Genomic DNA, 21,611 nt, shown 5'->3' with positions numbered 1-21,611 from the left:
CCCTTCGCTAAGGAATCAGAGGCGACCGGACGGCGGCTGCCCACGGAGGAAGCTTCTGCCAGGCTTCGCTCGCCGGCGCCTTCCCTCCTCTTCCTCCTCCTCCTCCTCCTCCTCCGCAGGGACCAGCCCCGGGCCAGATCAGGGCGGGGGCGCCTGCACGGGGGCGGATCTCTGAGTCAACTGCGCTGGAGAGGCGGCGGCAGGAGCAGCAGCCGGTGGCGACCGCAGCGGCGGCGGAGGGGATCGGCTTGGCGGCATGAGCCGGGCGGGACAAAGAACGGCTGGGCTCGGCGGCCACCGCGGCGGGTGAAACGACCCCCCCAAAAAACCCCAATCCCAGCCGGGATCGGCTCTCGGAGAATCTCCGCTGCCTGCTCCGGTTCCCAAAGGGGCTTCTATGGTCCGTCCGCTTGCCTGGATATCGTGAGGCTCGGCGGAGGCTCCGGATGAACGTCCAGGTGGGTTGCGGGGGGGAAATCGCTGCACCGTTGGGCTTCCCGGGAGGAAGGACGGAGGAAGGACGCGCCGCCCTTCCCCCGATCGACGCGGGGAATCGGGGGAGGTTGAGCCCGGGGGACGCTGCTAGCCTTGCCTCGAACATGTGCAGAGCGCCTGGAGGGGGAAATCGGGAATCTTGGATCCAGAAGCGGCTTTGGCTAAATCTCTGCCCAACCAGGCTTCGGGAACGTCTGGATCGGGTCAGGCCTCGCTTAGCCGAGCCGGCTTCAGACGACTCGCGAAACCCCCGAGTCGTGGGTTCGGGAGTTTCTTCCGGTTGTGTGAAGGCGAACGGCTTACTTAGCATTCCTGGAGCAGAAACGCCCCGGGAACGAGAGACGCTGAGCGGGTGGGTGAAAAGGAACCGCGTGGCATCCAGAGAAGTCTCTTTTTGAGGGGTGGGCTATCAAAGCGGATGCGGTCCCATTCATCAGCCTGGCATTTCCAAACCCGTCCTTTTTTTTGCCAGTCTTGAGGAGGGGTCCCTAGGGACGCACCATCTGTTGAATTTCAAGGCAGCCTTTCCCCCCACCCCCGGTTTTGGCTGGGGAAAGTGGTGAGCAAGGCTTTAGGGAAGCCAAGAAAATTGGTTTTAGCTTCTTGGAAACAACCTTTTTCATAAATCCTTTAAAAATAAAATGAAAAATGCAATTGCATCCTGTTGTTGGGATTCCTGTTGGACGAGAAGACCTCCAAGATCCCCTTCTGTTTGATGAAAGAAATGTCCTTCTGGGTTCAGCTCCAAGTGGGGGGAAAAAAGACACTGAAGACATGGAGGCTGCTTGGAAAGATGGTTTTAATGGTGGACAGGACCACATGGCTTGAGTCCTGAACAGAAAAGGTGATCACATGCTTCAATGTTAGTGGAGAAGAAGAGAAGGACTGAGATGCTGAGTCCCTGGTTTTATGCCCTCTCTGGCCTTTGATCTTGAGCTTGTATTCTGATTAGTTGTCAGACTCCCATGAGGCCATACAGGGGAAACTCTCTAGGCTGCGTTTTGAATCCAGGCTTGGTTGAGCTCTCAGATGCCATGTGGTGAGTTGGGTAAAGTGCCAATATTATCATGCCTTAATCCCATCCCCCTGGAGCTGAAGTGGAGAACTCTTTGTTATGTAAAGGGAAAGCTTGGCCTTCTTAATGGCCCATTAACAAAAGGGGGGGGAGGCAGGAAGCTGCAGGAAGTTTCTCTTTAAAACGTTTCTCCCTTTCATATCCAGGGAAAGTGCCAATATTATCATGCCTTAATCCCATCCCCCTGGAGCTGAAGTGGAGAACTCTTTGTTATGTAAAGGGAAGCTTGGCCTTCTTAATGGCCCATTAAAAAAAAGGGGGGGGGAGGCAGGAAGCTGCAGGAAGTTTCTCCTTAAAACGTTTCTCCCTTTCACATCCAGGGAAATATAATATTATAATATCAACATTTCCTAGGATATTTCATTTCTCTGGGAAGACGGCTGGGTGATAACTTTCCACATGTTCTTTCTAGAGTATAGAATTATTTATTCTTTCTTGGCCAAATGTGATTGGACACACAAGGAATTTGTCTTTGGTGCACAGGCTCTCAGCGTATATAAAAGAAAAACAAAATACATTCATCAAGAACCGTAAGGTAAAGAATCGTAAGCGATAGTCATAGGTTACTAATAAGCAATCCGTTCGTACTAGGAAAGAAATAAAACAATATAAATGGTACAAGATACAAGCAACATGGTTATAGTCATAAAGTGGGAAGAGATAGCTACTAGGAAGAAAGAGAAGAATAATAGCAATACAGTCTTATTAAATTATTTGGCACTTATTGGGCAAGAAATTAAAGGACGCTTGCTCCTGGGGAGGAAAGCTATGGCAAATCTAGACAGCACATTAAAAAGCAGAGACATCACACTGCCAACAAAAGTGTGCATAGTTAAAGCTACAGTATAGTTTTCCCAGTTGCAATGGATGGCTGTGAAAGTTGGACCATAAGAAAGACTGAGAGCCAAAGAATTGAGGCCTTTGAACTCTGGTGCTGGAGAAGACACCTGCGAGTCCCTTGGACTGCAAGGCGGTCAAACCGGCCAGTCCTAGAGGAGATCAACCCTGACTTCTCTTTAGAAGGCCAGATCCTTAAGAGGAAACTCAAATACTTTGGCCACCTAATGAGAAGGAAGGACTCCCTGGAGAAGAGCCTCATGCTGGGAAAGTTTGAGGGCAAAAGAAGAAGGGGACGAGAGAGAATGAGGTGGCTGGATGGAGTCACCGAAGCAGCCAGCGTGAGCTTCAATGGACTCCAGAGGATGGTAGAGGACAGGAAGGCCTGGAGGAACGTTCTCCATGGGGTCGCGATGGGTTGGACACGACTTTGCAACTAACAACAGTACTATTAAGGAATCAATTTGCACTAGGAACAAAAATAAAACAATATAAGTTGTAAAGATGCAAGCAACGTGGTTATAGTGGGAAGAGATAGGTACTAGGAAGGAAGAGAAGAATAATAGTAATACAGTCTTAGTAACTAATTTGACATTAGGGTGGGAATTAGTTGTTTAGCATGGTGATGGCATCCAGGAAAAAGCTGCCCTCGTGTCTAATTGTTCTGGTGTGCAATGCTCTAAAACGGCGTCTTGAGGATAGAAGTTGAAACAGTTGATGTCCAGGATGTGAGGGGTCTGTGGATATTTTCACAGCCCTCTTTTTGATTCATGCAGTATACAGATCCTCAGTGGAAGGCAGGTTGGTAGCAATTGTTTTTTCTACAGTTCTAATTATCTGTTGAAGTCTGTATTGTTCCAGTGTTCTGTCGGTGGTGGGAAAACCTGGATCGGTTGGATTGATTGATTGAACATTTCTAGCAGAGACCCGGATTTGCGTTGGCACGAGAGAGCCGAGCTGCTTCTTCTTGAGGGTTTCCTTGGGACAATTCCCTGGGATTTGACTCCGGAACAAGGTTTATCTAGGATGGAGTGTTTGTGTGATGTGGTGTCAGTGCAGCGAGAGGCAGTGGGCCAAAAGAAAATAAACAGTAGTGCAGAGAAACCACAGACAGCTTCGTTCTGGGGCTCACAAGAATATCTTGGTGGTCTGGTTGCTAAGTTGGATTATTTTAGTTTATTTGAAGGGTGGTTTGTTGACTGGATCGGGAAGCACTGAGTTTGCATGCGGTACTAAGCCAGGATCCGACGATGCATTTGATTTTACTGTGTTGTATCTTGGAAACAAATTCTCTAGAGTACAAATAGATGTTCGTTTAAAAATCCAGGGCTGCAAAAATCCAAATTATCGGTAGAGGTCAGCAAAGAGTTGGTTTTTTTTTTTTAAAAATTTCTTTACTGTCATCTGGTAGATCTTTCTGATTTTTTATTAAAAAATATTTTTATTAAACAGTTTTGTAAAAAGAATTTTTATTTTTACAATTTCCTTCTATCCAACATTTCCACATCGGTATACATCCATTGTCTATGCATTTCTCCCCCTCCCCTTTTCAATTTCTCTTTGTCTATAGATATAATACTAATATATCTCTTTCTCTATCTCTCTCTGTATCTATCTATCTATCTATCTATCTATCTATCTATCTATCTATCTATCTATCTATCTATCTATCTATCTATCTTCCTTAAATTACAATCCTTCATTGTGTTTCTTTTCCATTTATACATGTTTATTCATCTCTACATATACATTGCTAATTTCTAATTCCCGTGTCTTCTTCATTTAGTCTTTCCTTAAGCTTTACATCTATCCTCTAACCCAGGGGTCGGCAAATGTGAACACTCAAAGAGCCATTTGGACCCGTTTCTCACAGAAAAGAAAACACTGGGAACCACAAAGGTCCTAACTGGAAGCCCCCTGTTCAATTCTGGAGCTGACCAGAAGTTCAGTTCCCCCACCATAGAGTCTCCTCCTAGCACGGCGTACTTTTTCCTCTATCTGTCATAACCGAAAGCCCTATCAATTGTAGAGACAACTGGAAAACCCTCCTCTTGCCATAGAGTCTTCTTCTGGCGCACTGTGCTTCTCTCCCCTCCCCCACCGGAAGCTCCTCTCAAAACTGTGGTGTCGACCAGTGACGGAGCCACAGCAGAGGGAGGAAAGAGCCACATGCGGCTCCAGAGCCGCAGTTTGCTCACCCCTGCTCTAACCATTTGTACCACTCGTTCCATACCATATAATAGTCTGTTTCCTCCTTTCTTTTATTTCTTTTATGAGTCTGTCCATCTCTGCACACTCTAAAACTTTCCTTATCACATTTTCCTCTGTCGGTATGTTCAGTTTTGTGCAAATATTGTTTTCGCTACCATTACAATGTGTAAAATTAAATATTATCGTATTTCCTTGTAGGTATTCCCAATAAAAATAGTTCCAGTTTCATATCTATTTGCTGTCTAGTTATCTCTTCAAGCCATTTTCTTATTCTATTCCAATATTGTTTAACTTTTCGGCACAACCATCACATGTGGCAGTATGTTCCCTGATCTTGTCTACAGTTTCAACATCCTGGTGATGTATTTGGGTACATTTTAGCCAATCTCGCTGCGGGAAGGTGCCACCTATGGCATATTTTATACATATTTTCCTTGTAGGCTACTGCCATTGTCAATTAAGAATTCTGTTTTTATAACTCAGATCTTCTATAATTTTTACATTCAGTTGGGTCACAGGCTCACACACGAGAACCCTTTGTTAAATAAATTGCGACTTAGTGAGGTATGTCTATAGTTTAAAAGGACCCCAGAAGCCATCTAGACCAGGGGTCACCAACCTTTCGGACCTCAGGGACTACTAAATTCATAATTTTAAATCCTGCGGACCACTAATATGATTTTTTTTTAAAAAAGGACGAATGGTATTTAGTGCAATATGAAAAAATACAAATATTTTTTCTGCAGGCCACCAAAATTTTCTCACGGACCGCCAGTGGTCCACACACCACCAGTTGGCGACCATTGATCTAGAGTGACTCCTTGGCAATCTATTATTGCATCAGTGCAAGTCCTTGCTTGGAAACTGAGGAAGGCAAATCCTATTTCGAAAAACTCTTGAGTAGGTGTGATTAAAAGAGACTACCATATTTTTCGGAGTATAAGACGCACTGGAGTATAAGATGCACCAAGGTTTTGAAGAGGCAAATTAAAAAAAAAAGTTTTTGCACTCTGCAAACCTCCCCAAAACAGCCCCTTTTTTTTTCGTGAAAACGGGCCTGTTTCCCCCCCCCTCCCCAAAAGGCATGAATAGCCTTTAGGGGGCTTGTAGAGTGCTCCTGGGGAGTGGAGGAGGCCCCAAAATGAGCAAAAATAATCAGTTTTTCACAAAATCGGGCTCATTTTTTGTCAAACAAATTGCATGCATAGCCTTTAGGGGGCTTACAGAGTGCTCCTGGTGGCTGGGGGCAAAGTTGAGCACAAAATGGCCCATTTTTCACTCATTTCTGCCTTCCCCAGCCCCCAGGAGCTCTCTGAAAACCTCCTACAGGCTCTGCATGCCATTTTGGTGAAGGGGGCAGTGTTTCCGGAGGCACAAAAATGCTGTATTCAGTGTATAAGATGCATCCAGATTTCCAGCCTCTTTTTTGAGGGAAATTGTCTTATACTCCGAAAAATATGGTAATTCTCACAATATATCTTGGAATCCATGATGGATTGTAGTATTTTTCAACCTTGGCCACTTTGAACTGTAAAGACTTCAACTCCCAGAATTCCCCTTTGGCAGGAGGATTCTGGGAGTTGAAGTTCAAACAGTTAAAGTGGCCCAGGTTGAGAAACCCTCAACTGATTGTCTGTTTTGCTTGCCTAGCCTAGAAGGTTTCAGCTCCTTAAATTAGAATTTAAATCCTTTATTTATTTTCTCCTTTTCATGTCCTTTGTTCCCTGTTATCAATCTCTTTCAGCACTTCGTGTAACATGGTTTCACCTGCAAGAGAATAATGGGATGTTGGGCAGGTCTGCATGTAATTATTACTATTGTTTTGCTTTTTAATTCAACTCTCAATTAGTTGCCTTAAGGAAACTCCCAAAACTTTTTCTTTCCACAGCACCAGTGGAGATACTTAAGAGAAAATAAAATTAGGGGGGGCCAGTAAAGAGCAAAGAGAAAGGGACGCAGTGGCTCAGTGGCTAAGATGCTGAGCTTGTCGATCAGAAAGGTCAGCAGTTCGGCGGTTCGAATCCCTAGCGCTGCGTAATGGAGTGAGCTCTCGTTACAGAGTCCCGATGGGAGTGGGCGGCATACAAATTTTAATAAACCTTTAAACCTTTACTTGTCCCAGCTTCTGCCAATCTAAAAGTTCAAAAGCCCGTGGAGATGCAAGTAGAAAAATCGGAGCCACCTTTTGGGGGAAAGCAGTGGTGGGATTCAGCCAGTTCGCACCAGTTCGGGGAGAACCGGTTGTTAACTTTCTGAGCAGTTTGGTGAACTGGTTGTTGGAAGAAATCATTAGGGCAGAGAACTGGTTGTTAAATTATAGCAATAACAATAGCAGTTAGACTTATATACCGCTTCATAGGGCTTTCAGCCCCCTCTAAGCGGTTTACAGAGTCAGCATATCGCCCCCAACAATCCGGGTCTTCATTTTACCCACCTCGGAAGGATGGAAGGCTGAGTCAACCTTGAGCCGGTGAGATTTGAACAGCCGAACTGCAGAACTGCAGTCAGCTGAAGTAGCCTGCAGTGCTGCATTTAACCACCACTTCCCACCACTGGGGGAAGGTAACAGCGCTCCGTGCGCCTTCGGCGTTTAGTCATGCCAGCCACATGACCACTGGAGACATCTTCGGACAATGCTGACTTTTTGGCTTTGAAATGTAGATAAGCACCGCCCCCTAGAGTCGGGATCGACTAGCACACATGTGTGAGGGGAACCTTTACCTTTATTTTAAGTCGTGAAATGAGCTGGGGGGTCCTTGCGAAATTCATTTGTTGCTCGTCTAGTTGACAGCCAACGCTCGGGGTTCCTGAAGCTCATTTGCTGAAACTCATTTGCATCGTTTCACAACTTTACAGCTTGCTACTTCTCGTGCATGGCCTTTCTGCCAAGGAACGCCAGTAGACACACTCCAGGTGACGTTGTTTGCGAAAGGTTCTGGACAAGCTGTTGCAAGTCTCTTCCTCTAGCACAGAACGTGTATGCCTGGAGGACGGGTTTCATGCGCCGTCGAAGTGGCCTTTTTTGGTTTGGGGTGGAGAAGAAGGAAAAAAGCTCGGGGGGTGAGAGATCAGCCTGATTTGCAAGGAGATCGAAGGCTGAGTTGGGTCAACTTCAGAACCGGAGGATGTCATGAAGCCTGAAGCAAACCGGGATGACGGAGGAAACAGTCATTTGGGGCAGGGAAGATAGCGAAATAGACTACAGTGGGAGAACAGTCAGATCCGTCTTTGGATGCATTTGGTTTGGTGAAGAGGAAGTGTATCGAAATCTTTCCCAGTTGCAATGGATGGCTGTGAAGGTTGGACCCTACGAAAGGCTGAACGCCAAAGAATGGAGGCCTTTGAAACTCTGGTGCTGGAGAAGACTCCTGCGAGTCCCTTGGAGTGCAAGGTGATCCAACTGGTCAGTCCTAGAGGAGATCAACCCTGACTGCTCTTTAGAAGGCCAGATCCTGAAGAGGAAACTCAAATACTTTGGCCACCTAATGAGAAGGAAGGACTCCCTGGAGAAGAGCCTCATGCTGAGAAAGAAACACTACACCAGGACTGTCAAACTCCCCGCCCACGGGCTGGATGTGGCACGCACTGGCCACGCCCACACCCTGTTTAGCGAAGGGGGGGAAAGTCCCAATATGTCATGTGATGCTGCAGTGACAATCTGAATTTGACACCCGTGCAATATACTATTTCAGACAAGTGGCTGCACAATCTCTTTTTCAAAGTCTCTAGTGATGGAGCATCCAAAATTTCTAGAGGCAAGCAGTTCCACTGGTTAATTGTTCTCACTGTCAGGAAATTTCTCCTTAGTTCTAAATTGCTTCTCTCCTTAGAATAGAATAGAATAGAAGAGTTGGAGGTCTTCTAGTCCAACCCCCTGCCTAGGCGGGAAACCCTACACCACTTCTGACAAATGGTTATACAACATCTTCTTTAAAACTTCCAGTGTTGGGGCATTCACAACTTCTGGAGGCAAGTCGTTCCACTGATTCATTGTTCTCACTGTCAGGAAATTTCTCCCCAGTTCTAAGTTGCTTCTCTCCTTGATTAGTTTCCACCCATTGCTTCTTGTCCTACCCTCAGGTGCCTTGGAGAATAGTTTGACTCCCTCTTCTGTGATTAGTTTCTTCCTTGATTAGTTTCCATCCATTGCTTCTTTTCCTGCCTTCAGAGGCTTTAGAGAATAGTTGACCCGCTCTTCTTTGTGGCAGCCCTAAGATATTGGAAAACTGCATGTCACCACAGTCCTTCTTTGCGTTAATCTAAAAGGTAAAGATAAAGAATCCCCCGCACATGCGTGCTAGTCCTTTCCGTCTCTAGGGGGCAGTGATCATCTTCATTTCAATGCCGAAGAGCCAGCGCTGTCCGAAGGCATCTCCATGATCATGTGGCCCGCATGACTAAACGCCGAAGGAGCACAGAACACTGTTTCCTTCCCACCAAAGTGATCCCTATTTTTTCTACTTACATTTTTTACATGCTTTCGAACTGCTACGTTGGGAGAAGCTGGGACAAGTAACGGGAGCTCACTCCGTTACGCGGCCCTAGGGATTCAAGCCGATGAACTGCCAAGCTTCTGATTGACAAGCTCAGCATCTTAGTCACCCCAATTCCTGCAATTGTTCTTTGTATGGTTTAGCCTTCCGCATCCTCATCCGTTTTGTTACTCTTCTCTCCACTCTTTCTAGAATCTCAACATACAATACAATACAATACCAGAGTTGGAAGGGACCTTGGAGGTCTTCTAGTCCAACCCCCTGACTAGGCAGGAAACATACCGTTTCAGACAAATGGCTATCCAACATCTTCTTAAAGACTTCCAGTGTTGGGGCATTCACGACTTCCGGAGGCAAGCTGTTCCACTGATTAATTGTTCTCACTGTCAGGAAATTTCTCCTCAGTTCTAAGTTGCTTCTCTCCTTGATTAGTTTCCACCCATTGCTTCTTGTTCTGCCCTCAGGTGCCTTGGAGAATCGTTTGACTCCCTCTTCTTTGTGGCAACCCCTGAGATATTGGAACAATGCTATCATGTCTCCCCTAGTCCTTCTTTCTATTAAACTAGACATATCCAGTTCCTGCAACCGTTCTTCATAAGTTTTAGCCTCCAGTCCCCTAATCATCCTTGTTGCTCTTCTCTGCACTCTTTCTAGAGTCTCCATATCTTTTCTACATCGTGGCGACCAAAACTGAATGCCATATTCCAAGTGTGGCCTTACCAAGGCCTTATAAAGTGTTGTTAACACTTCACGTGATCTTGATTCCATCCCTCTGTTTATGCAGCCCAGAACTGTGTTGGCTTTTTTGGTAGCTGCTGCACACATATTTTTTTCTTTTATATTGCGATGACCAAAACCGGGTGCAATATTACAAGTTAGCCTCTTCCACCTTATAAGGTTGTTGCGTGTTGAGTGGAATGCAATGAAGGCAGATCTTTATCTAAGTTGCCTTCAGCTGCTGGAAGGAAAACAGGATACAGTCCCTTATCGTGGACCCCAAAGGGATTTTTGGTTGGCCGTGGAAAAAAAATGCCTTTGTTTTTAATTTGTTATTTTGCTCGCCTTGTCTGTCGGTTCTGTCAATACAATTGAAAAGAGAGAGATGCTCATTGTTAAGCCGCTTGGGTTGTTGACAAAAAAATTGACAGAATTAAACAGTCACATGGCGATGCTGTTGAATTTGGATCCTCCTCTTATTGGCTTCCTCTCTTGGTGCAATCCATTTTTGTTTTTTTTAAAAATCAGTTTCACTTTCTTCTTATCGGTTGCATTTTTTGGATTCAACAGCCGTTCGGTTTTGTTTACTGAAGTTGAAATTATTATTGCTGCCTAAGCCACATTAAAAGGAAAGAGAAGTTATTTCGGCTCAGTACCTCGTTTAAACACATGGTTGAAATTTACTTTAAATTACTTTCTTGTCCTGTTGAAGATTCGTAGACCTTGATAGATTGCCGGTAGTAGGAACTGCATTGAAAATCACTTTTTGATTGTTGTCAACTTCTGGAAGCAAGTTGTTCCACTGAACAATTAGGGTTTTATCTCCAGAAATTGAGGCTGTTCCATCAGTGGAGGTTTTAAGAAGAGGTTGGACAACCACTTATCCGAAATGGTATAGGGCAGTGCTGGTGAACCTTTTCAGCACTGAATGCTGAAACGGGAGCGCAGGCACCCCCAGTGTGCATGTGCGCCCTGGGAAGATTATCAGTTTCGGGCATGCGTGTACGCACCAGCCACCTGGTCTTCCGGTTTCTGCACCGGAAGCGCCCCCCCCCTCCCGTTCAATTCTGGAGCCAACCAGAAATCTGGTTCCCCCACCATAGAGTCTCCTCCTAGCACAGCATCCTTTCTGCATAGTGAGGGGAGGAGTATCCAGGATGGGTTGACCGTATCCTCTCGTTGATTGGCCTGAGTCGGATAAGCTCTTGGTATACGCCCCTGGTCCACCAGGCACCGCCCAGTTATCGACTCAGTCCCTCAACTGGATGGTTTGCCATCCTGGATCTCCGATAAATCTGAAGAAATTTAAAGAAAGCAAAAAAGATTCAATTGTTTCCCTACAACAGCAGCCGCGAGCGAGCTGGAAGCTCCCTGAGCTGCGAAAGGATTGCCAAAAGCCCCCCTCCGGGGGTGGCACGCTACCCAGGACTCTGAGTGAGACAAGTATCACTCAGAAAAGAAGTCTGCCAGGCAAGCAGGAGACAAAGGCCACAAGCCTTCCAAAGGCATGCCCTGCTGCGTAGGCACGAGCGGCGCCGCAGTGCTCCGCCGCTCCCCACAGGGTCGAGCCCCCGGGAATCCTCTATGCATACCCACCCTTGCCCCTGATTCCCAGGGTCATTCAAAGAATTCTTCGGGAGGGAGTGGAGGGGGTGCTGATTGCTCCCTACTGGCCCAGGAGGCCATGGTTTGCAGACCTCCAATCGCTCTCGATGGGCAGAGCTTGGAGGATTCCCCAGGAAAGGATCTCCCTCAGGCAGGGATCACTGGAGCACCCAGAACCCCAATGGCTCCAGTTGACCGCTTGGCGGTTGAGCGGAGCATCCTGAGGGAGGAAAGATTCTCCCCCAGGGTAATAGAAACTATCCAGGCCTCCCGAAGACCCTCCACGGAGCGCATTTACCGCACAAACTGGCAGCCCTTTTCCACATGGTGTAACTCCTGGGGACAGGACCCAGTGAGAGCCACCGTTCCCTTAGTGCTGGAATTTGTCCAGGCAGGCCTGGACAGGGGGTTACAGTAGCTCCCAACACGATTAGGAGACAAGTCTCGGCCATCTCATCCGTGCTTCTGTGCGGCAGAGCCCAGACACTCACCAACCCTTAGTCAGGCAGCTCCTGAAGGGGGTGTCCAACCTCAAACCACCCATGGTACACAGGTACCCTTCCTGGGACTTGCACAAGGTGTTGGGCCCTCTGACGGGGCCCCCGTTTGAGTCATTGCGAACAGTGTCTCTAAAGTTTTTAACCCTTAAGGTGGTGTTTCTAGTGCCCATTACATCCGCCAGACGGATATCAGAGCTGCAGGCCCTGTCCGCTAAGGAGGACCTCTACGTATTTCACCAGGACAGAGTGGTGTTGCGGTTGGACCCCTCCGTCATACCTAAGGTGTGTTCATGCTTCCACAGGCCGCAAGAGCTGATTTTGCCCAATTTTTGCCCAGAACCTTCTCACCCACTAGAGAGGAAGGGGCACACCCTAGACGTAAGGAGGGCTCTGAGGATTTACCTCAGAAGAACCCGGCCGAATAGAAGGTCCAAGGCCCTGTTTGTCTCATTCCAACCGGGGTCTCTGGGCAAGAAGGTGACCTCCACCACCATAGGCAGGTGGTTGAGAACCTGCATTGCTATGGCCTACCAGTCCCAGGGCATACAGTCACCGAGCCCCATCACAGCACACTCCACACAAAGTGCGGCCACCACTGCGGCCTGGGCAATGCAGGCCTCATTGACAGAGATATGTAGGGCTGCCACGTGGTCTTCTCCCTCACCCTTCGTGAGGAACTACAAATTGGATTCCTTTGCCTCGGCGGAGGCTTCGTTGGTCGCAGAGTATTACAGGCGGTTCATAGAGCAGGGGACACACCCCACCAGGCATAGTTTAGCCATGGGACCTCAGTATGTTACCCTCCCTAGGGACGTGTTAGCTTTGGTACATCCCATCCTGGATACTCCTCCCCTCACTATGGAGAAAGGGCATTGGTACTTACCTGATACGCCTCCTCATAGTGGGGGAGGAGTATCCAGACCCTCCCTGACATGGTAATGTAATGTGTGTTATGATGGATGTTGCACTAATATGTTCAAGTTATAATTCAATAAAAAGTTTGAAACCTTAACAAAGGTCTGGAGTGGATGGCACAATGGGTAGGATAAAGTTCTTTGCCGATAACTGGGTGATGCCTGGTGGGCCAGGGGTGTATACCAAAAGCTTATCTGACTCAGTCCAATCATCGAGAGGATAAGGTCAACCCATCCTGGATACGCCTCCCCCACTCTGAAAAGAGGTGTTACCAATGCCCTTTTTCCTCTACCTGTCCTAACTGAAAGTCCTATCAATTGTGGAGACAACTGGCGACAGGGAGCCGCAGCAGAGGAATGAAAGAGCCACATGCGGCTCCAGAGCTGCAGGTTGCTGAGGGTCCCTTCCGACTGTTATTCTGTATTCTAAAATCTCAGAGGATGCCAATTGTTGTTCAGAAACAATTAACAACAACAATTCATCTTGGAACAAGCCAAAGCATTGGTCTGGGTTCTGAAATAATGTAGGATGTTTCCAAGAAGATTTGGGCTCATGAGGCAGAAGGGAACAATGAGGACAAGCGATAAATCATCACAAATTACATAATTGTGTTTAGAAGTTGGAACTGAAGGGTGGGATTTGTGTTGTGGTGTCTCAAAGACTTGACGTGCGTGACCTTGTCTGATCCTCTCCATTTATCCTTCAGCTGTGGGATGTTCTTTCTGCAAGATGGAATGGCTTTCTTCCGATATAGGTCTAAGGTTCTAAGGTTGAGATCCAGTTTGGTTTTGGGCCAACTTAGGTTCGAATCTCCTTAAGAAAAGTTTTTAAAAAGTCGGGCAGCGGGAGAATGAGAAGGATCAGAAGATCGGCTAATGGTTAAATTGAATATTTTATTTAAAGAGAAAAATATGTTCTTATTTGGATATCATTGCTGCTTGTGAGGACAAAAAAAAAAGGAAACTTTGATTTTGCTATTGTTGATTAGAAAGATTTGCTGTTATAGAAATGGCTGGTTATATATTAATGTGTAAAAGTGAAACATTGAGGTTGGAGTGTATTTATCTTGTACTGAGCTAGGAAAAGTAGGAAGTCCCCTTTTCTTTCTTTTTCTCTTCCACCTTGTATATTTTACACCCCCATTTCCCGTTCCTTTTCCTTCCCTTAATTTCCTATTTTCTTTTCTTTTTTGTATTTTATACAATATCTACTATCATCCATCCATCTATCTATCTATCTATCTATCTATCTATCTATCTATCTATCTATCTATCTATCTATCTATCTATCTATCTATCTATCTCTATATATAATGTTATGTTATGTTATATCATATGTATATGTATGTGTATGTGTATGTATGTATATATCATATCATATATCATATCACATATCACATCACAACCACATATTATATTATATTAATTATATTATATTATATTATATTATATTATATTATATTATATTATATTATATTATATTATATTATATTATATTATATTATATTATATTATATTATATTATATTATATTATATTATATTATTATATTATATTATATTATATTATATTATATTATATTATATTATATTATATTAATTTTACATACATACATATATACACATAAAGGATGCATGTATGTATGTTCCAGCATAACTCTGAAACACCTCGAGCAATTTCAACCAAACTTGGTACAGAGATGACTTATCCTCTGTAAAAAAAATATTGTGGGAGTAAGCTACCCCTAAAATCCCTCCGGGATGTGTGTTCTATTAAGATGCAGTCTGTTGTGCCTTAAAATGTCATCTACTGTACTGTCGTAAAATGTTATGTCAGGTGTGTTGTGAGCCAAGTGCCTGTCAGTCTGAATTCTGAAGTCCCACAAGATCTTGACTTTCTCATTCTCTAAAACCTTCTCAACGTGATGTTCCCAGTGGTTTTTGCTATACTCAAATCCAAACTTTTGGCACAATTTCCAGTGAATGATCTTAACAACGCAGTCATGGCGTTGTAGGTAGTCAGTTTGTGAAATTTTGCTGCACCCACTGATCAAGTGGTCGACTGTCTCGTCTTTCTCATTACAGAGGTGACATTTGCTGTTGGTGGTAACATGTTGAATTTTTGCCTTCATGCAGTTTGTGGCTAAGGCTTGTTCTTGAGCTGCCAAAATAAAGCCTTCTGTTTCTTTTTTCAATGCTCCTGATCTTAACCAGTTCCAAGTTAGCTTTTGGTCAGCTTTGCCTTCAATACTTTTCAAATATTGGCTATGCATAGCTTTGTTAGTGTTGTTGTTGTTGTTATTATTATTTAAAATTCATCTCAGATCAATGTTGGTTTTGATGCTAGTTCTACCAAGAGTGTTTTGTTGATTGCCGTATGTTACCGCAGTGCAGAGGGAACCTGCCTCTTAATGCAACATTTTGCTTAAAATTAGCCATTACAAGACAATTATGGACAGTGATGGAAAGGAATTGTGATATGAATCTTTCCTTTTTCCTCATTGGAAAATTCTCCCTTCCCTTCCCTCCTTCTTCCCCTTCCTTCCTTTTCTTCTTTCTTTCCTCCCTTCCTTCCTCTCTTTCTTTTTCCTCCCTTCCCTTCCCTTCCCTCCCTTTCTCTTTCTTTTTTCTCCCTTCCCTTTCCTCCCTTCTCCTTCCTTCCTTCTCTTCCTCCATTCCTTTCTCTTTCTTTTTTCTCCCTTCCCTCTTGTCCTTTCTTCCCCTCCCCTTTTCCTTCCTTCCTCTCTCTTTCTTTTTTCTCCCTTCCCTTCCCTTTCCTCCCATTCCCCTCCTCTCCCTTTCCCTCCCTCCCTTCTTTCCTTCCCCTCTTTTTTCTCCCTTCCCTTCCCTCTTGTCCCCTCCCTTCCTCTTTTCCTTCCTTCCTTTCTTTTTCTTTCTTTTCTTCCTTTCTTTCTCTCTCTTTCTCCCTTTCCTTCCCCTCTCTTCCCTGCTCCTTTTCTTTCATTCCCTCCTTCCTTCCTGCCTCTCTCTTTTTCTCCCTTCCCTTTCCTCTTGTTCCCTTCCTTCCCTTTCCCCTTCCTTCCCCTCCCCCTTTCCTTCTTTTCTTTCTTCCCTTCTTCCTTCCTGCCTCTCTCTTTTTCTCCCTTCCCTTTCCTCTCATCCCCTTTCTTCTCTTCCCCTCCCCTCTCCTCCTCTTTTCCTCCCTCCCTTCCCCTACATAATGAAGAAAACGGAGGGAGCAATTTCTCTTCGGGGTCTCAGCCTCCAATTTCCACCAAGCCGGAGAGATGAAAAAGAAATCTTCTTCTGTGGGAATCATATTCCTCAATTTGCATTCAACTCCAGAGCCACTTCAAACAGAGCATAAAATCCAAGATGATGCTCAGAGAGAAACAGTGGACAATGATGAATAGGGAACAGAGATGAACAATAAATAGAGTGCTTGTGCTATGGCTTGTAAACTTCTTCAGAATTTCTATACTGGGGGGGCGGGGAATTGAGCAGGCTTTCCTTATCATGCTTCAGTTTGAAAATACCAAACATGCGCACGCACACACACCAGAGGTGGGTTCCTACCAGTTCGCACCTATTCGGTAGAAACGGTTCGTCAAATCTATCAAACCAGTTAGAAGAGGATTCACCAGTGGACCTGGAAAGCAGGCCACACCTACAGAAGAGGTTCCAAAAAATTTTGAAACCCACCACTGGCATAGAGAGACACAGAGGGAGGGAGGGAGAGAGAGAGAGAGGCAAAGACACACAGACACAGACACAAACACACACACAGAGACAGACAGACTCACACAGAGAGAGAAAGAGAAAGAGAAAGAAAGGAAGAAAGAAAGAAATAAGAAAAGAAAGAAAAAGTGAGAGAGAGATGAAAGAAAAAAAGAAAAAAGGGACAGAGAGACAAAAGGAAGGAGAGAGAGAGAGAGAGACAGAGAAAGAACACACATGGCCGGCAAGCCACTCCCACCAGGTCACATGGCCGGCAAGCCACTCCCACAAAGGAGGCCACACCCACAGAGTAGGCTCGAAAATTTTTTGAAACCCACCTCCCTCCCTCCCTCCCTCTCTCTCTCTCTCTCTCTCTCTCTCACACACACACACACACACACACACACACGCACATACACACACACACACACACACTATATTAGGGATTCTTTGTTGGAGGGTCCTAAGCTTATTGTGTGTTGGTATTGTCAAAAGTTAGCACCCACCCTTCTCCTAGAACTGTGATGGTGAACCCATGGCACGCGATGAGCTGCCCTGTCAGCTGGCCAGCCTTCCGGAGGCTTCCCTGAAGGCTCCGGAGGGCAAAAAATGGCCCTACAAGCAAACCGGAAGTGACTTCCAGTTTGTCCGTAGGTCCGTTTTTCGACCTCCGGAGCCTTCAAGGGAAGCCGGAGGTCGAAAATTGGCCTTACGGACAAACCTGAAGTCACCATTCTCGAACTTCCAGGTTCCCCGTAGGTCCGTTTTTCACCCTCTGGAGGCTTCAGGGCATCCGGGGCGGGGGAGGCTGTTTCCACCCTCCCCAGGCTCCTAGAAAGTCTCTGGAGCCTGGGGAGGTGGAAAAAAAACGCAGCAAAAGCAGGGTGTGTGTATCTCGCATGCATAGCATTATGGATGTGGCACGCCAGTGTACGACCCCCCCCCCCCCTGTGTTTCCCCAGCTTTTGGCACAGGAGCCAAAAAAGGTTCACCATCACTGTCCTAGAAGAATAAAATATTTTATGAAATATTAAAAAGGCAGAATGTTATATTTCCCTGAATGAGAAATGGAGAAACATGTTTTTTTTAGAGGCAGGAAGCAGACTCTCTCTTAATAGCCCCCACCTTTCCTAATAGTCTTCAGCAGATGTCAGCACTTAAGAGATAGCTAGCTCTATTCATAAGGAAGTACCCTCACCCAAGATCCAACAAGGGTAGGATTAGCCCTCCGCCGCAATAGGAATTGCCCAACAAGCCCCTTTATTGCATCAGCCCAAACTTCAACCAAACGTAGCTCAGACAAACTCCTAGGATGGAAGTCTGACAGCAGGCAATAGAGTACATGCCCTTGTATAGGAACAGGAAACTCAAGTGCAAAACCCAAGAGAAGGTATAAAGCGCTCCCACTCTTAGCTCCATGTGGTCAGCTGCACCAGAACCGCAACTTATGTGGACCTGTCCATCAGTAAATGGACCCTCTTTCGAATCAGCCTCCAGCCTCCATTTTTCCAGTGCCTTTCTCCCGGCTTGGACCTTGACCCATATATTTCTTCCAACGGTATCCTGTATCACACTGAATGGCACCCAGCCAACATCTGAATTGCTGTCAATTTCCCATAATGCCCTTTATTGTAGCTGTGCCAGCGGCATTGTGGGAAAGAGGCAGCACAACTAGATTCCCCACCCATCACTGCTCAATGCAATGGGTACTTCTCTTTATTTGTAATATCTGAGGACTTTACCCTCCTTCATCACCTGCTAATTCCGGCTCCAAGTTAAATAGATTTTATAATGACCACACGCTGTGAAAAAAATGAGGGGAGAAGGAAAGGGCGGGCGAGATCTCTGTGCCGTTCATCCGTTTATGGCGTTTATGGCCCCTGCATGTGTTTGAAGGAGGAAAATTGGGCAGTCATAAATCATTCTCTCTCCAATCTTCGGGCAAAAGAGCTAACAAAGGGAAATGCAGTCTTGTAAAATGGAGAAAGCTCCTCAAAGCAAACATTTTGCTAAGAAAAATAATAATAATATAAACCCATCCCTGTTGGTCACCGTTGGAAACAGTTGCCTGGACCCGCTTCCAAAACAAAGAGACAAATACTGATTTTTTAAAAATAATTTAATTATTATTTTTTTCCCATTTGGAATGAGGAAGAAGTTACCGTGTTCCCCTGAAAATAAGACCGGGTCTTGTTTTCTTTTGATTCCTCTAAATAAGCGCTTAGCCTTATTTTCGGGGAGGTCTTATTATTATTATTTTTTATTATTATTATTAATTTTTTTTATTTTGTTACATAAACAACACATGCCCACACCAGTGGGAAAAGAAAAAATCAAAACACAAAAAAGACAAAAAAAAAAAAAAAAACAAGGCAGGGGAAAAAAAAGAAGAAACAAAAGGGGGAAAAAACACAAGTATATGTTATAAAAAAGTATATCAGCTGGTTACAACATGTTTTGGTGCATCTCTTCCATTAATTCATATTAGTTCAAATATCTTGACTCAAATGTTTACCATATTGACATCATTATACCTCCACTTTTAGTTGACTACAGTTATTTAAACATCTTTCATCCTTAACTACGCCAAAGATTTAATCCATAACCACATTTCATTTACTTGTTTGTAAAATCCTCTATTAACATCAAATCCTCATATCCTGTTTTAGCTAAACATCCATAGTATTTAATACCAAAAATTCCATCTTCCATGTATATAGTTTATTATCATTCTCCTTTCTTTATGTAATTATATCGTATATCATAACATTTTCCCCATATTAGTTAACATTTAACTGTATATAGTTTTATTTTATTTTTTAATAGTGATAATTATTGTGATTAATAACCTTTGTATAAGGTCCAAAAGTATTTCTAACCTTCCCTTCTGATATCCAATTATTATTTATCATATCAGCTCCACATTATATACATTACTGTCATTATCAATTAAGGGGAGGTCTTATTATTTTTGAGGTGCAGGAGGCCCCTTAACCTCGGCCGCGGCCCATAGATCAACTGATTCAGAGAGGGCCGGAAGTTCGGTCTCTGTTTCTGGCACACTCTTGCCAGCCCTAGCGTCACTGGGCCCGTTGATCTTTTGGTGGCCGTCACTAAGAGAAGGGGCGCGGTAGCTCGGGTTTGTGGTAGTGGCCTCCACAAGGCTGTTCCACGTGGATGGTTGATGCATGTTGGGCGCGTGGAGCATATTCCTCCCTTTTCTCCCAGGAAATGGCGGAACCGGCTGCACATGCGTTGAAATGTTTTAGGGGAGGGCTTATTTTCAGGGGAAGGTGTATTTTAGCGCATGCACTCAAAAGTCTGATTGGGCTTATTATCGGGAACATCTTATTTTCGGGTAAACAGGGTAGGGACATTTAAAGTTACAATGGAACTGAAAAAAAGTGACTTGTGCCCTTTTTTCACACTTAGGGCTCTTATGGCATCTCCAAAGTGACTTGATCCAAATCCAGATGCTTGGCAATGACTCCTATTTATGACGGTTGCAATGTGATCTCTTTTTGCGAACACCTGACAAGCCAAGTCAATGGAAAAACCAGATTCACTTATCAGCCGTAATACTAGTATAACAACTGCAGTGATTCACTTGAGAGTTGTGGCAAGAAAGGTCGTAAAACAGGGCAAAATTCACTTAGTAACAGAAATTGTGGCTCAGTTGTGGTGCTAAATTGAGGACTATCTGTAATATTAGGCCTCTCTGGCAGAGTTTTGAACTGCGAATGGAATTCAGGGAGACCCTTTATTAATTCAATGACAATGTTCCTGAAGTCCTGTACAGGTAATCCTCGACTTACAACCACAATTGAGCCCAAGATTTCTGTTGTTAAGTGAGACATTTGTTAAGTGAGGTTTGTCCTCTTTTACGACCTTCCGTGCCTCAGTTGTTAAGTGAATCACTGCAGTTGATTAGTTAGTATCCCGGTTGTTAAGCGAATCGGGCTTCCTCATGGAAGCTTGGCTTGTCAGGTGGTCGCAAAAGGGGATCACATGACTCTGGGACACTCTAACTGTCATAAATATGAGTCTGTGTCCAAGCATCTGACTTTTGATCACGTGATCATGGCGATGCTGCAAAGGTCATAACTGTGAAAAGCAGACATTTTTCAGTGTCACTGTAACTTTGAATGGTCACTAAATGAATTGTTGTAAGTCGAGGACTACCTGTATGGACTTCCTGTCAGCCTCAGGGATACATCACTGATAGGGCTCTACACAATTTATCTGTGTAACCTTTGGCACTGTAGATATACCTAGGTACAGTGGTGGGTTCCAGATCCCGTTCCAACCGATACGGTTGGAACGGGCCTGGCGTTGCCCACATTGACGTGCGCGGTGCACGCATGTGTCATATCTGCCTGTGATGCCACCGCGATGCTCCAGCTGCTCAGCGGAGCATCGCACAGGTGCCATATGTGCCATGCGCATGCGCTGAAGCTCCAAAAGCTTAAAGGACAGGTAAGGAGCTCGGGCAGGTGGGTGGGCCCTCTCGAGCACCGTACCGGAACGGTACCTGGTACTCCGGGCAGGCTCCGGTATTCCCATACCGAGGCGTACCGGCTGCAACCCACCACTGCCTAGGTACCAATACCAAGAGCCGAGGTGGCACCGTGGTTAGGGTGCAGTACTGCAGGCCACTTTAGCTGACTGTGATCTGCAGTTCAGCGGTTCAAATCTCACTGGCTCAAGGTGACTCAGCCTTCCATCCTTGCGAGGTGGGTGAAATGAGGACCCGGACTGTGGGGGCAAGTTGCTGACTCAATTTGCTAAAAAAAATTGTAAACCGCTTAGAGAGGGCTGAAAGCCCTATGAAGCGGTATATAAGTCTAATTAATAAATACATATATAATGTAACCTGTAACCACAGAATGTAGCCAGTCCTTGATTTATGACCGCAATTTGGATCAGATTTCTGTTTGTGTTACAGTGTCGTAAGTCAAAGCCCCCACGGGACCTGTTTTAATGACATTTTTGTGGCAGTCATTAAGTGAATCCCCACAGTTGTTAAGCGAGTCTCTTTGCTGTTAATGAAACCCTGCAGTTGTCAGTGTAAAGGCCATTCTTCTGAAT

The 21,611-nt window shown here is 45.1% G+C and overlaps 1 protein-coding gene across 1 annotated transcript in view; it reads left to right on the top strand.

Moving 5' to 3' along the window:
• The first annotated feature begins 213 nt into the window (after positions 1-213).
• The window catches only part of ARHGEF15 (Rho guanine nucleotide exchange factor 15), a 100,601-nt gene continuing 79,203 nt past the window's right edge, over positions 214-21,611 (top strand). The window contains exon 1 of the mRNA XM_032234482.1: positions 214-458. The gene's annotated coding sequence lies outside the window, so the exon portion shown is untranslated. The remainder of the gene's footprint in view (positions 459-21,611) is intronic.

This window comes from Thamnophis elegans, chromosome Z (genome assembly GCF_009769535.1).
Source record: "Thamnophis elegans isolate rThaEle1 chromosome Z, rThaEle1.pri, whole genome shotgun sequence".
NCBI classification, from domain to species: domain Eukaryota; kingdom Metazoa; phylum Chordata; class Lepidosauria; order Squamata; family Colubridae; genus Thamnophis; species Thamnophis elegans.
Note: the sequence above shows the minus strand (reverse complement) of the source record. Positions and strands in the feature narration are given on the sequence as shown.